Source organism: Schistocerca americana, chromosome 8, assembly GCF_021461395.2.
Source record: "Schistocerca americana isolate TAMUIC-IGC-003095 chromosome 8, iqSchAmer2.1, whole genome shotgun sequence".
In the NCBI taxonomy this organism is placed as follows: Eukaryota; Metazoa; Arthropoda; class Insecta; order Orthoptera; family Acrididae; genus Schistocerca; species Schistocerca americana.
In genome coordinates, this window is record NC_060126.1 from 416485789 (window position 1) to 416501207 (window position 15419).

Consider the following 15419-nt stretch of genomic DNA (forward strand, 5'->3'; position numbering starts at 1 on the left):
CACTGCTTGTACAGCCCTCTCGCAGTGTCCGGAGCAAGTATGGTGGGTCTGACACATCGGTGTCAATGTATTCTTTTTTCCATTTCCAGGAGTGTATAACTTTTTTCTACCTTCCAGTATTATGGCCATACTATTAAATAATTGTAAGTTCTAAAATAATTTTCCGAAGCGTCAGAATTGCAACTATCACCTAAAATATCATGGTTTGTTAAACTGATAGTATACGCTTTCGTAAAAGAAAATTGGAACTGAACTTTTGAATTGCACCTAAAATTGACATCCCAAAACTGATACCATGCTAAGGTTGGGAAGTTTGGCACCTCAAATATTTTTTATTTAAGTTTAGCTGCAAACATTTATAGTAGATGTAAATCTACTAAAGTACATTTAGATATAGTCCTTTAAAAATTAAAATTTCTTACTAAATTGTTGATTATCTTTAAACAGGTTAGAAAAGCAAGGAGCTTACTACTGAAAATTAATTGTTACTAAAGAACATCAGAAACAAATGTATTAGACCTACTTTTCTTATAGATTAGAGACTTTTTGAAAAGATATTTGATCATTTCCTCTGTCCCTGACAGTGTAATTTCAGTTGCTTTGCAACACCAGGGATATCTACTTCTAAATTATATTTGCAGCTGATCTCATTTCGAATTCTGGAATATTTACTTCGTCTTCTTTGGTGGAGGAATTTCGGAAAATGCATTTACTAACTCCACTTTAGTGGCACTGTCATCAGTAACATTACCGTCGCTGACGCGCGGTAAAGGTACTTACTGAGCCTTTCCGCTGGTTTACTTAACATCGGACCAGTATCTCTTTGGATTTTCCGCCACATTTCTAGAGGGAGTTTCGTTGTGGAAACTATTAAATGCATCTCGCATTGAAATCCGCACCAAACTTCGAGCCTCAGTAAAACTTCACCAATCTTGGAGATTTTGCGTTCGTCTAAATTATACGTGCCTTTTGCGGTGCTCCTGCAACAGCTTTCTGTCGTGTTTTGTGTACCATGGGGGATCAGTTCCGTCTCTTATTAATTTATTTGGTATGAATATGTCGAGTGCTGTTGATACTATTTCTTTGAACTTAAGCCACATATGGTCTTCATTTACATAGTTTGGAAGGATTGGAGACTATCTCTTAGAAAGACGTCCCCCGAATTTTTAGTTGCTTTTGTAAATAGATATATTTCCCGTTTAGTTTTGGTGAATTTCTTTGTTACGGAAGTGAGCCTCTCTACGACTGCGTGTTCACTAATCCCTGTATCCGTCGTGATGATCAGAATTATTTGTGGCTAAGAGGTCAAGTGTGTTTTCGTAACCATTTACAATTTGAATGGCCTCGTCAACTAATTGTTAAAAATAATTTTAAAAAAGCATTTAGAACTATTACGGAAGTTGTTTTCTATTTACAATAGGGTATGAGAATGTATTTTTGTCAACATGCGGAAGGTAGATTGAAGTAACTACCAACTATAATATTGTGAGTAGGGTACTTATTTGTGATGAGACTCAAGTTTGCTTTTCTTTGAACTGTCAGCAACTGTTTCATCTCAGACAGGGGGTCGGTAAAAGGAGCCAGTTATTAAATTATTCCGGCTTTCGAATATAACCTCTGCCCATACTAAGTCACAGGAACAATCTGCTTCAAAGTCAATTGTGAGCTTACATTATTTTTCCTTAAGTTGTCCTTCTTGTTTTTGTTGTAGTGCAGATAATTAGAATTACGGCTTTTTCCTCCAGAACCTAAGATGCTTTCTCTGTGACCCTGTAAATACCAGAGCCAAACAATGTAGAACAACAACGTACGTTACAAGCGTAGCATTCTGTATTACATCATTTCCTTATTTCTAACATTTTAAAATTGTAAGTCGACTTTAGATGGCACGTCAATCATAGATTTTCTTATCTCTATTTAGTGAACGTGTTTTCAGTTATGTTTTGAACATTGTCCCGCTACACTTTATTAACTAATGTTTTTAGAGAGTAAATTAATATGGAGTATGTCGTTCTTCTTTTCAAACATTCACAAACCCATTTATTCTTTCCCTATTGTCTTTTGGGTATGCAGTTGTTGTTAATGTAGACACAAATGCAGTGATAAAAAAGAAATGATTAGCGTATATTTGCATTTACGTTTCATCGTTCCTTTCTTCTTGCTCCCATGCTGATGGACTGTTTCTATAGCAATCAGTAAGCGTGAAAGGAAGCTACCGTACAGACAGAGGAGTCTATATTTATACATGGCAGAACTAATTACATACTGACATAATCGTCGGTATTGCTTTAGTTTCCCAAAAGTTATAAATATTTCGATTTCGGAAAAGAAGCTCTGTATTTGACCATGATGTCGAAGAAGAAGGTCCCTTACGTACTGGTTGTATCGAGTAAGATGTGGGTGGTTTGAAAGCGGACAGAGGTAGTGCGGGGAAGGGCGTCCCTTACCTGAGGGATCGCTACTCAAGCTACCTGGCGAAGGGGCAAGTGTGACAAATGTCCGGCGTGGTAAATGTCCGTCATTCGTCGAGACATTTTCGCGGGTACCGGGCGCGGTTGGGCCACCCTCTCCCCAAGCGGAGTGGCGGGTTCAGCGGCGTTCGCGGCGCACGAGGCGGAGGGTAAATGTGGAGGCTGGCCGTGTGGCATCGCCCGCTCTGCCTGTGAGTGGACATGTGGCCGCTCCTTCAGCAAGGTCCGAGCAGGCACACGGGGGGAGGGGTTTATTAGTTATTGGGAGCTCCAACGTTAGGCGGGTGATGGAGCCCCTTAGGGAAATAGCGGATAGGTTGGGGAAGAAGGCCAGTGTTCACTCTGTCTGCTTGCCGGGAGGTCTCATCCGAGATGTGGAGGAGGCCCTGCCGGCGGCGATAGACAGCACTGGGTGCACCCGACTGCAAATTGTTGCTCATGTCGGCACCAATGACTCTTGCCGTCTGGGTTCAGAGGTCATCCTCAGTTCGTACAGGCGGTTGGCGGAATTGGTGAAGGCGGAAAGCCTCGCTCGCGGGGTGGAATCAGAGCTAACTATTTGTAGTATCGTTCCTAGAACCGATCGCGGTCCTCTGGTTTGGAGCCGAGTGGAAGGTTTAAACCAGAGGCTCAGACGATTCTGCGGAGATCTGGGGTGCAAATTTCTCGACCTCTGCTATCGAGTGGAGAAATGCAGGGTCCCCCTGAATAGGTAATGCGTGCACTACACGCCGGAAGCGGCTACAAGGGTAGCGGAGTACATGTGGAGTGCACATGGGGGTTTTTTAGGGTAGAGAATTCCCTCCCTAGGTCCGACAAGACGCCTCCTGAGACGCGGCAAGGTAGGAGTAGGCAAAATGCAACAGGGAATAACAGTATTAATGTGCTAATAGTAAACTGTAGGAGCGTCTATAGAAAGGTCCCAGAACTGCTCTCATTAATAAACGGTCACAACGCCCATATAGTACTAGGGACAGAAAGTTGGCTGACACCAGACGTAAACAGCAATGAAATCCTAAACTCAGATTGGAAGGTATACCGCAGAGACAGGCTGGACAGTGAAGGGGGAGGAGTGTTTATAGCGATAAGGAGTGCAATAGTATCGAAGGAAATTGACGGAGATCCGAAATGTGAAATAATTTGGGTGAAGGTCACGGTTAACGCAGGCTCAGACATGGTAATTGGATGTCTCTATAGGCCCCCTGGCTCAGCAGCTGTTGTGGCTGAGCACCTGAAGGATAATTTGGAAAATATTTCGAGTAGATTTCCCCACCATGTTATAGTTCTGGGTGGAGATTTCAATTTGCCGGATATAGACTGGGAGACTCAAACGTTCATAACGGGTGGCAGGGACAAAGAATCCAGTGAAATTTTTATAAGTGCTTTATCTGAAAACTACCATGAGCAGTTAAACAGAGAACCGACTCGTGGTGATAACATGTTAGACCTTCTGGTGACAAACAGACCCGAACTATTTGAAACAGTTAACGCAGAACAGGGAATCAGCGATCATAAAGCGGTTACTGCATCGATGATTTCAGCCGTAAATAGAAATATTAAAAAAGGTAGGAAGATTTTTCTGTTTAGCAAAAGTGACAAAAAGCAGATTACAAAAATGGCTCTGAGCACTGTGGGACTCAACTGCTGAGGTCATTAGTCCCCTAGAACTTAGAACTAGTTAAACCTAACTAACCTAAGGACATCACAAATATCCATGCCCGAGGCAGGATTCGAACCTGCGACCGTAGCGGTCATGCGGTTCCAGACTGCAGCGCCTTTAACCGCACGGCCACTTTTTTTTTTTTTTAATCGCATTTTGTTCGTTATAGTTCGTTGTAATTGTTCGTGGCGGACGTCCCCTGATGGCCGTTGAAGTTCATTATTGATCCAGTCACTCAGTGTTTTTTATTACAGAGGGCAGTTAACCCTCTGACCGAACTATCCTGACGGCTCAACACAAAAGTTTTGTCTCAAGTACAGATAGTGTTGAGGATCAGTGGACAAAGTTCAAAACCATCGTACAATATGCGTTAAATGAGTATGTGCCAAGCAAGATCGTAAGAGATGGAAAAGAGCCACCGTGGTACAACAACCGAGTTAGAAAACTGCTGCGGAAGCAAAGGGAACTTCACAGCAAACATAAACATATCCAAAGCCTTGCAGGCAAAACAAAAATTACTCGAAACGAAATGTAGTGTGAGGAGGGCTAAGCGAGAGGCGTTCAATGAATTCGAAAGTAAAGTTCTATGTACTGACTTGGCAGAAAATCCTAAGAAATTTTGGTCTTATGTCAAAGCGGTAGGTGGATCAAAACAAAATGTCCAGACACTCTGTGACCAAAATGGTACTGAAACAGAGGATGACAGACTAAAGGCCGAAATACTAAATGTCTTTTTCCAAAGCTGTTTCACAGAGGAAGACTACACTGTAGTTCCTTCTCTAGATTGTCGCACAGATGACAAAATGTTAGATATCGAAATAGACGACAGAGGGATAGAGAAACAATTAAAATCGCTCAAAAGAGGAAAGGCCGGTGGACCTGATGGGATACCAGTTCGATTTTACACAGAGTACGCGAAGGAACTTGCCCACCTTCTTGCAGCGGTGTACCATAGGTCTCTAGAAGAGCGTAGCGTTCCAAAGGATTGGAAAAGGGCACATGTCATCCGCGTTTTCAAGAAGGGACGTCGAACAGATGTGCAGAACTATAGACCTATATCTCTAACGTCGATCAGTTGTAGAATTTTGGAACATGTATTACGTTCGAGTATAATGACTTTTCTGGAGACTAGAAATCTACTCTGTAGGAATCAGCATGGGTTTCGAAAAAGACGGTCGTGTGAAACCCAGCTCGCGCTATTCGTCCACGAGATTCAGAGGGCCATAGACACGGGTTCCCTGGTACATGCCGTGTTTCTTGACTTCCGCAAGGCGTTCGATACAGTTCCCCACAGTCGTTTAATGAACAAAGTAAGAGCATATGGACTATCAGACCAATTGTGTGATTGGATTGAAGAGTTCCTAGATAACAGAACGCAGCATGTCATTCTCAATGGAGAGAAGTCTTCCGAAGTAAGAGTGATTTCAGGTGTGCCGCAGGGGAGTGTCATAGGACCGTTGCTATTCACAATATACATAAATGACCTTGTGGATGACATAGGAAGTTCACTGAGGCTTTTTGCAGATGATGCTGTGGTGTATCGAGAGGTTGTAACAATGGAAAATTGTACTGAAATGCAGGAGGATCTGCACCGAATTGACACATGGTGCAGGGAATGGCAATTGAATCTCAATGTAGACAAGTGTAATGTGCTGCGAATACATAGAAAGATAGATCCTTTATCATTTAGCTACAATATAGCAGGTCAGCAACTGGAAGCAGTTAATTCTATAAATTATCTGGGAGTACGCATTAGGAGTGATTTAAAATGGAATGATCATATAAAGTTGATCGTCGGTAAAGCAGATGCCAGACTGAGATTCATTGGAAGAATCCTAAGGAAACGCAATCTGAAAACAAAGGAAGTAGGTTACAGTACGCTTGTTCGCCCACTGCTTGAATACTGCTCAGCAGTCTGGGATCCGTACCAGATAGGGTTGATAGAAGAGATAGAGAGGATCCAACGGAGAGCAGCGCGCTTCGTTACAGGATCATTTAGTAATAGCGAAAGCGTTACAGAGATGATAGATAAACTCCAGTGGAAGACTCTGCAAGAGAGACGCTCAGTTGCTCGGTACGGGATTTTGTTGAAGTTTCGAGAATATTCCTTCACCGAGGAGTCAAGCAGTATATTGCTCCCTCCTACGTATATCTCGCGAAGAGACCATGAGGATAAAGTCAGAGAAATTAGAGCCCACACAGAAGCATACCGACAATCCTTTCCACGAACAATACGAGACTGAAATAGAAGGGAGAACCGATAGAGGTACTCAGGGCACCCTCCGCCACACACCGTCAGGTGGCTTGCGGAGTATGGATGTAGATGAAGATGGGTTGAGCGCGTCGCAGATTGCGCGGATTTTATTTCATTTTGCTTTTCCTTTTTCTTTTCTCTTTCTTGCCCAGAATTTATATATTTTTCTCTGTCGCCGATGTGTTCCACATAATTTCATGATAATAGTGAATATTACAAAAACACAATGCAAATAAATAAATTACAACAACGCCTTCCACTTCTGTTGATTCCTGTGTCCCCCACTTCCGTAAGCACCACAGGCTCGGTGGTGATGAGGGGGACACCGTAGCCAGGCCTCGGGTTTCGACCCCTGCCCACTTTGCCCCCCGAGCCCTCACCGGTACATTACCCTAGAAAAAAATTTAAAAAAAGATGGTGGAGCGAAAGGCAAAAGTCCCGAGTTCGAGTCTAGGTCCGGCACACAGTTTTGATCTGCCAGGAAGTTTGCCGGCCGGAGTGGCCGTGCGGTTCTAGGCGCTACAGTCTGGAACCGAGCGACCGCTACGTCGCAGGTTCGAATCCTGCCTCGGGCATGGATGTGTGTGATGTCCTTAGGTTGGTTAGGTGTAATAAGTTCTAAGTTCTAGACGACTGATGACCTCAGAAGTTAAGTCGCATAGTGCTCAGAGCCATTTGAACCATTTTTGAACCAGGAAGTTTCAGGAGGAAAAATGTTTTCCAAACATTTCGAAACATCGAGATTTACTTGGTAAAGAAAATGTGCATATTCAAACTAGTCAAACGGTATTTAGAAGGGAATACATAGCGCTGTTTCACCTCGTCCATTGTTTTTTCCTTGTAACTACCAGATAACATAATAAACTGCGTTTTTGTTCTTCAAAAAAAGCTGGCATTTTCACTGTTAACAAAGGTTATGTATTGAAAACTGTTTCACCAATTTACGTTCTTATTAGGTTATTTAATGAAAATTATTTCATCAATTTATGTTCTTTTTCATGAACTGTTTGGCTTTTTTTTTGTCCACATGTTATAAAACCTAAATCATATTTTATTTTCACGTATCTGACCTTTTTACAGAACATTCAAGGAAAATATAGAATATTTACAATGTGTCACGAAAACAAAGCAAACAATAAAATAAAGACCAAGAACGCCCCCATCTATAACGCTACCGTAGGTGTAATTAGCATGAAAAGGGCGAGAAGGAGTTGATTTCTTAGCAGATGATGCAATGCTCCCCCACCGATCTCACCGTCAATAGTTTCTTACCGAAAAATTTTGTCGTTGACGTTCCGTTCCGTTGATGGTATGATTAAATACTCCCATTTGAAATGTGTTATGGAATGTTTTGCCCTTCCGATTCATCGAGTGTGAATCGACCCCACAAGACGTCCACGACCTAATGAGAATATTTACACATTCACATCTTACGATAGGTGTGTTACACAACAAATAATTTACGTTTACCGATATTAGACTAACAAATTTTGACAGAATTTGCAAAGAATTGATATTAGAACATTTAGGATGATATTCTTCGTATATGAAAGCAGACGCTCTTGCTGGCGCTCGGCTTCGCCTACGTAGTTCACCTCTGTCTTCAGAGATGGCGCAGCGCGTCAATTTCAAGTTTCATCGCATTCAGTTTATTCCTACAATGAACTCAACCATAACTCGACACGTAACGTGGTATTCTTAAAGTTATGAAAAGGTTTGAAATAATTTCCATACTTTTATTTTCCTAGTTACACTTTCACACAGTAAATTCGACGTTTGCAACATTTATTGAACAGATTTATAGCGAAACTATAGATGAATTGGAGACATTATTCTACTGTTCTTTCATATTTACTCCATCTTTCACGCCGTACAGATTTTCTGAAATGTATTCGAATGAAGAAACCGTTTTGTTAGGCAAACATTTGAAGTAAACAAACTTGTAAACGACGTACCAGGGTCGCCAACGTCCAACAGAATCTCTTTCTACTACACTCTTTGCTTGCTGCCGCTAGCATTGTCTTTGAGTCAGTTTGATTTCAAAAGTGCTCCGTGTAGGTTGTGTGGATGTGCATGCGGTGTATGTAAACATTTCGTGTATTTTTCATTTTGCTTTTAGTTTTGCGTGTGTTATGACAAACTTCTTAAAGTGCCAGATGTACAAAGGAAATTAAACTTCGTTTAGCTCAGCACTTAATACTGCCACGTTCGCGTAAATACAGGTATGTTTAGCGATGACATAAAAATGTTTTTATTATAAAATAAGTAGAAATACGTGCCCGCAATTTCGCATAAAGAAAGATTGGGAACCATTTTATGGAAATCTTCGTTAACGTCTTAATGCCGTTGGTTATCACGCCGCTATCGTCATTTTTGTGTATGTGGATACTAACATGAAGCGGATTTTTGCGGTCATGTCAAAACACAAGGGAAACTCTTGTCGCGTTGTAAATAAAAATTAGGTAATGTATCCACGATATAAAATGTATGATTTTTGCTACTTTAAATTTTACCGTTCGGTTCGAAATAACCATACTTCGACATTGTGATTTTCGCGCCAGTTTTGCTCAGCTGTTACTAGAGGAAAGTAATACTCGTCGCAGATTCCATGCAATCGTGTGTGTCCCTCTGCTAGGATACAAAAGGTGTAATCCTTTTAACAATAGCGTTTGGATGCCGTATGTTCAATATAAACACAAATTTAATTACATGTTAAATATTTCGAAAACAGCACAGTGAAAAAGATTTGTCATTCGCCTTGTCTTTAATTTTTATTATCTTCTTGGTAATGCAGTCTGATGGCATACAAGCAATTTAATGACGCGCGTGCTGTAATATATTTTACGAGAGATGCTGATCATGAGACTGCATGTTGTCATACAAGTAGTCGTGTTTGACAGGAAGCCTTAAACGCGTTCTCTCTGCAATGGACAATAAAAAAATGTAATGATCTTATTCTAGTCATGCATTCAGTAAGAGATCATCATCATGTTCCAATGATTGGGCATTTTTATCACCTGTTCTGGTCTCTCATCATTAGTAAGAGCTGAATTCATTTTGAATGTGGAGGATTTCTCGGACAGGGGTTTCGCATGTCAAGCCGTTTCGAATTACGAAGCATGTTCACGAATACAAGCTTCCATATCGTGCCGTGGAGGAACAGGGTAGTTCCTTGTTGCCAAAAAACATATCAGTTAAAGAATCACTTGACAGATTTCCCCATATCGTGCCGTTGAGGAACAGGGTAATTCCTTGTTGCCAAAAAACATGTCAGTTAAAGAATCACTAGACAGATTTCCCGATGCTGCCGCTTACGCCTACGTAACTCCTCTGGAGTCATTTACAACACGCAGTTGGTATTGTAGATTTGTTATAAACAAGAACTACATGGGTTTATTGGACTATGGAAAAGGTATCGCTCATAATTATTCATATTTAAAAACATCCATGAACTCACCCGAAATTGCTTGCGGACACAGGAGCGTATCTTATTGAAATAATTAGACTGAAATTTAACGATTACATGCTTACCTGTACCTTTTACTTGGTATGTATAAAAAATCCTATATTCCTGCAACCATTAAGTTTTTTGAAATATTTATTATGTCCATGAAACGGTTTTCGAACCGTTTCAGGCTCATCTTCTGATGGTGCACAGGATGTTACACAGATATTTCAAAGCGTAATACTGTGTGCTGACTCTGTGACAAGAAAATGGAATATGCTTTAATGCATAGCCATTATCATTTTTTTTATACATTAACAACAAAGTCGCCTATACGGTCGCAGTGAGTACAAAATTAAATTTTGGATACACGTCGGCACAAATAAAGTTACTCGTGGCGATACATTAAAATATGTTCGATCTTCTTGTCACAGAGCCAGCACCTAGCGTTCCGCTTTGAAATAGCTATGTAACCTCCTATGCACTAAGGTTCAAAAATCGGTTCATGAAATGAACTATTTCAATAAAAGTGACTGGTTTCAGTCTTCTGTGTGTGTGTGTGTGTGTGTGTGTGTGTGTGTGTGTGTGTGTTGAGTAAACCGTCACGGTTTCTTAAACATCCGTAATGGATAAGCTTAATCGTACTCGTTTAACTCTTCATTGATTTTGAGACTCGTTTCTTGTCTCACCATTTGGGAACAATTCCGTGTTTCGTTGTTACGATTTAAAGAAACTTGATCCAATGTTGCTACACAACCCATAATAAAAAAAAAGCTGTTTGGTTTAAAGAACGGCAGGGCTCGCAAATAAATAGTGAAGTACTTGTGCGATGCTCTTTGTTAACTTTTATACTTCATTACGAACGGCTTTGAAGTTACATTTTGTTATTTCAGTTTAAAAACATTGCAGAAGATAAATCCGACATTAACAGCTGCTAATATTAGAACATAAAACTATCTAGCGGTCCTTTACATGCATCGCCTACGTGAAATAGTAATATTATAAAATAGGCTACCTCGCGGGAAGGAATTACAGCTTCGAAAAATTATGTGACATTCCTGGTATTAGATTTTTAATAAAATTAGATTTATGTCCGTCTGGCGTCTATTCATGTCATTTCATCTGATCAGCGTACATCTGAAATGATGACGTGTGTGTGTGTGTGTGTGTGTGTTTTTGTTTTATATTATAAGTTTTGACTTTGCAAAACGAATAGTTGGTATCGTATTTCTGTGGCAACAACGCTGGAATTCTGCGCTCTAGCTTTGTAGCTATCGTTTCTACGTATATGAGCAATGACAAAAGAGCTTGTTTTGGACTCGAGCTTTTCTTCTCATGTGATTTTATGGTACCTAATAATCATAGCGTTCTTTGATTTATGTTACAGTAATTATTGAGTATTAACAAAGTCATTTTCACTTACGATTTCAAGACTCACACCAGTGCGTCGGTCTTTACAAAGAATGAAAAGGTTGGGATTGGGGAATTGAGTCATTCGCCTCATAGCGGCTGTCGCAGGTTGACTGAGTGGATCTCTGCGTTGCAGGTGGAAGTGCAACAGCCGGCTCTGTGCGGCGACACACACACACACACACACACACACGGGTTGCAGCGAGCCTGCGTCGGACCGCCCGCGTCGCGTCCCGCTATCGACCTCAGGCAACCGGCGTTCTCCGGGCTCGGTGCCAATAGCACATCGCTATCCGCTCCACCTCCGACGTTCTCTTCCGGGTAAATCGGGATCATGTCTTTTCCATTATCCCTGAACTTTTGTGTTTCTTTCGTCTTAAGAATTAAAAACATTTGCAGAACTTATTATTAGTCATAGTTATCGCCTGACTCCACTCACACTTAGATTTAGCGTACCACTGCTAGTCATTTCCTTTTCTGTTCCACTCGCAAGTACGGCGAGGAAAAATCGACCGTCTATATGACTCCGTATGAGCCCTAATTTCTCTTATCTTCTCTTTGTGGTCCTTATGCGCAATGCATGTTGGAGGCAACAGAATCGTTCTGCAGTCAGCTCAAAATGCCGGTTCCCTAAATTTTGGCCATAGTGTTCCTCGAAACGAATGTCGGCTTCGCTCTAGGGGTTCCCATTAGTGTTTTCGAAGCATCTACGTTAGCATTTGCGTGTTGTTCGAACCTACGAGTAACAAATCTAGCAGCCTGTCTCTGAATTGCATCGATGTCTTCCTTTACTAGGGCATGTTTTTATAAAACAGATCTGAAGGTGGTCATTATAGACCAAACCGGTAGCCTGATGACAAAAAAATTTGCGACCATACACCTGAAGTAAAGGAAATTAATTCCTTTAATAAGACCTGGTATGGATACAAAACGTTTGAGTAGTACTCAAAAACAGGTCGCACTAGTGTCCTATATGCGGTGTCCTTAAAGAAAGAAAGAGGTTCAAATGGCTCTGAGCACTATGGGACTTAACTCCTGAGGTCATCAGTCCCCTAGGACCTTGAACTACGTAAACCTTACCAACCTAAGGACATCACACACATCCATGCCCGAGGTAAGATTCGAACCTGCGACCGTAACGGTCGCGCGGTTCCAGATTGTAGCGCCTAGAACCGCTCGGCCACTCCGGCCGGCAGGTGTTCTTTACCGATGAACTACAGTTTCCTAGAATTCTTCCAATAAACCGAAGTCGACCATTCGCCTTTGCTACCACAATTCTCACATATGCGTTGCATTTCATATCGCTTTGCAATGTTACGCCCAGATATTTCAACGACCAAGCAGGACACTACTAATGCCCTATCCGAACATTACTGGTTTGTTTTTCGTACTCATCCGCGTTAACTTACATTTTTCGACATTTAGATCTAGCTGCCATTCATCACACCAACTAGAAATTTTTTTCATGTTGTATCCTCCTACAGTCACTCAACGTCGACCACTTACTGTACACTAAAGCATCATCAACAAACAACCACAGATTGCTGTTCATCCTGTCCGCCAAATCATTTATGTTTATAAGGAATAATAGCGGTCCTATCATACTTCCCAGGGGATTTCCTGACGATACCCTTGTCTCTGATGAACACTCGCCGTCGAGGACAACATACTGGATTCTGTTACTTCGTGCCACTTACGTACCTGTTAAACTATTCCGTATGCTGGTACCTTCTTTAACAGCCTGCTATGGGACACCGTCTCAAACTCTTCCCAGCAAACTAGAAATATGGAATATGCCTGTTGCCCTTCATGCATAGTTCACAGTATATTGTGGGAGAAAATGGCAAGCTGAATTTTACACGAGCGGTGCTTTCTAGAATCATGCTGATTCGTGGAAATAAACTTATTATTTATTATATTCTAACTGAGAATATGGTCAAGGATTCTGCAGCAAACCGATCTTAGGGATACTGGTTTGTAATTTAGCGGGTCTGGAGTCACTTGCACTTTTTTCCAGTCGCTTGGGACTTTGTGCTAGCCGAGAAATTCACGATAAATGCAGCCTAGTTAAGGGGCCAGTGCCGTAAAGTACTCCTTGTAAAATCGAATTGGGACCTGGTGATTTATTTGCTTTCAAATCTTTCATTGTTTCAGTATGCCATGGATGCTTACTAATATGTCGTCGATACGGAAGTCCGTTCGATGGTCAAACGACGGTATAGGTGTACGATTCTTCTGCGTGAACGATTTCCTGAACGCGAAATTTAAAACTCCGGCTTTCGTTTTGCTATCTTCAACTGTTATACGAGACTCAACAAGTGACTGGATGGAAGCTTTAGACCAACTTAACGATAGGACCAGAATTTTCTCGGTTTCTCTGCCAGATCTTTTGCTTAGGTATGACGGTGGTAGTAGTTCTATGCTTCGCGCATAGATCTCTTCACAAGCGCACGAATCTCTAGTAAACTTTGCTTGTCCTCATTTGCGCGTTTGCCTTTGAATCGAGAGTGCAACAGCCTCTCCTTCCTCAGCATTTTCCGAATCTCGTTATTAAACCATGCTGGGTCTTCTCCGGCCTTAATCCACTTTATTAGGCACAAAATTCTACAGGCCGCGATTTAAAATCTGCTTAAACATTACCCACAGTTGCTCCACGTCCATCTTACTCGAACTAAGCGATGTCAATTCACTGTCTAACTGAGATGCTAACAACTCTTATCTCCTTTTCTCACCTTCTTATCTGTTCGCGTAGATGCTGTTCTTGAGGTATTGTTCCCATCTTGAGCAGAATGTATAAGGGGCGATCAAAAATTTTCCGTTCGAGGGACAGTACAGTTCAGAATCGGTACGCCAATCAGGCAGAATCGCTTGAGCTTATCATCCCGCCGACGCACGGGCTTGAAGAGACACGTTTGGTAAAAGACTGTGCCCTGCTGCGTGAAGAAGTCGGTAACTGCCTGCTGCACGGCGTCGACCGGACTGTAGTAGTCGACCTCCAATGCATTTTTTTAAGGAACCGAAGGGATTATAATCACTTGTGGAGAGGATAAGTACTATAGGACCTGTGCTCGAGTGTCTCCCACTTGGCATTGGCGTGACTCCTGGCTGGCGTCCCAGATTGACTGGCGTCTTGTGTCGAACCGCACGCGGCCCAAAATTTGGCGCTACATTCCACAACGGTAGTTTCCGAGAGACGGTGGTTTTTGGCAGACTGCCCCGCTAAGTATTCTTTTATGATCCGATGGATGTCTACCGGTGTTTTTCCTAGGGCAACCAGGAAAAAAATAACAGCAAATTGGCCCTGTTTGACCGCATTTGGTAATAAAGTCGCCGTAGCTCATGTTTCCTTACTATAGCATGCACGTTGGGAAGACACGAATGCCACACTGGTACCTGCCTACATGTCGGTGCTTATATACCAGTATCGGAATCTTGCTGGGTTGCGTATATGCTACAACAACGGATACTTTTTGATCGCCCCTTAAACAGTGCGATGAACGTTTGTGAGAAGTTGCAGCACTTGATTGGACCAATGCTCGATCCGATACCATTCCACGGATGGAACAATTGGTAGCACACTGCCCGTGAAAGGCAGATATTCGGATTTTGGTCCAGGTTCAGCTTTCTGTTTTAACTTTTTACATGTGCTTAGTAGTGGCTGTGATGGTCTAGCGGGTACAGCACTAGGCCCGCCCCTTGGAGGGTCTGGTTCATTCCCGGATAGGGATAGGGGCGAAGATATTTCCTCCAGGACGGCACCACATGCACTCAACCCGCTGTCAAAATGAGTCCTCGAGAACCTTCCAAAGAGTAAAAGACGGCCCCTCCTAGTGCCGTGAAAGGTTCCGCTCTAGTACCTGCAGTCCGGGCGATAATCCTGTCGCGGGCCTGCGCCACAGTCTTCACCTTCTTGACGAATGTTCAGTGCTGATGTTGATGTTCGGCACATTGTCCCAGGCCTCCACGGGTATTTTCGATAATGCCCACATCTAGGATCTTCGTTGCCAGCCCAGATTAGATAATTACCTCTGTATGTTGTTAGTAGTCAGTTTTAGTGCAGTTAGTACATTTATACGAAGGCGCGTTTTTTAAGTAAGTGCCGTTTTGAAAATTAAAAAAAAAGACGTGATAAGATATCTCAATAATTTTATTTTTGCATGAAAACCTGTACCTTAATCT

General features: G+C 42.0%; 1 protein-coding gene across 2 annotated transcripts in view; it reads left to right on the forward strand.

The window, feature by feature from the left end:
• Positions 1-8442: 8442 nt before the first annotated feature.
• Positions 8443-15419, forward strand: part of LOC124546032 (mitogen-activated protein kinase-binding protein 1) — a 922513-nt gene continuing 915536 nt past the window's right edge. For both annotated transcript variants that reach the window (XM_047125004.1, XM_047125005.1), the window contains exon 1: positions 8443-8607. The gene's annotated coding sequence lies outside the window, so the exon portion shown is untranslated. The remainder of the gene's footprint in view (positions 8608-15419) is intronic.